Genomic DNA, 1306 nt, shown 5'->3' with positions numbered 1-1306 from the left:
CACACAATGTGGTTGGTCCAGATGACTGTGGGCTTTTTATTTATTTATTTATTTATTTATTTATTTATTTATTTATTTGTGGTACGCAGGCCTCTCACTGTTGTGGCCTCTCCTGTCGCGGGGCACAGGCTCCGGGCACGCAGGCTCAGCAGCCATGGCTCACGCGCCTCACTGTTGTGGCCTCTCCCACTGCGGAGCACAGGCTCCGGACGCGCAGGCTCAGCGGCCATGGCTCACGGACCCAGCCGCTCCGCGGCATGTGGGATCTTCCCGGACTGGGGCACGAACCCGTGTCCCCTGCATCGGCAGGCAGACTCTCAACCACTGTGCCACCAGGGAAGCCCAACTGTGGGCTTTTTAAAATCGACTTCTCCTTCAAAGGAGAAAGGTTTGCCATCAACTAAGGGACTCAAATCCTGTGGTGGAGCCTCCCCACGGTTCTGACAGAACACGGCCAGGGTGCTCTGAAGGAGTTTTTGGCATTTATTCATTCATTCACTCAACGAGTGTATGTTGAACCTATTTGTTGGTGAGGCCCTATTCTAGGCCCTGGGGATACAGTGATGAGAAGGTTTCTGTTCTTGTGGAGCTTACGTTCGTGTGATGAGAAACTGACCATAAACAAGCAAACAAATAAATGGTTGAGGTAAATTCACATACTAATTAAGAGATCAGAGGGCGATGTGGCAGAGAGGTTGGGAAGCCGACTTTGGACCATGTGCTTGGGGAAGGCCAATCTGAAGATGGCTTCCTTAAGAGGGAAATGTTATCTCAATGCCTTTTGAGGCCCTCCTTTCCAGTGGTGAGAGTCTAACAGTCTCTGCACCCAACAGGTTCCCGTGGAGGATGAAAGACAGGGAGGAGAAGAGAGGTGCCAGTTCCCTGGGCCTGTGTCTGCCAGCTGCTGCTAAGTACCTCTGAGAAACTCTGCTTCCAGTTAACGAGGACCACCTATCCTGGGAAGCTTGGTACATGGGACAAGAACCCCCTGGGTAGACCCCTTGGCAAGATGAATTGGACCAACTATAGGTTCCAGGATTCCAGAACCAGTGGTGACGTCTTAGACAACACCACACACTTGTTCAGCTTGGGTAAGATTAGCTGAAAGCCAGCCCTGGGCAAAGTGACTACTAGTTACTGTTAAATAATTGTCTCACCATTTAGTTCTTTAAAAACCCTGTGGGTTGAATACTGTGTCCATCTCACAGATGAGGAAAATGTGGCTCCGAGAGATTATGTGACTGTCTTAAGATCACACAGTTAGAAGTACCTGAGACCAAGTCATGGGACCCTAAAGCTCAGGCTC

This window comes from Physeter macrocephalus, chromosome 4, assembly GCF_002837175.3.
Source record: "Physeter macrocephalus isolate SW-GA chromosome 4, ASM283717v5, whole genome shotgun sequence".
Taxonomy (NCBI): domain Eukaryota; kingdom Metazoa; phylum Chordata; class Mammalia; order Artiodactyla; family Physeteridae; genus Physeter; species Physeter macrocephalus.
This window is presented reverse-complemented; position numbering follows the sequence as displayed.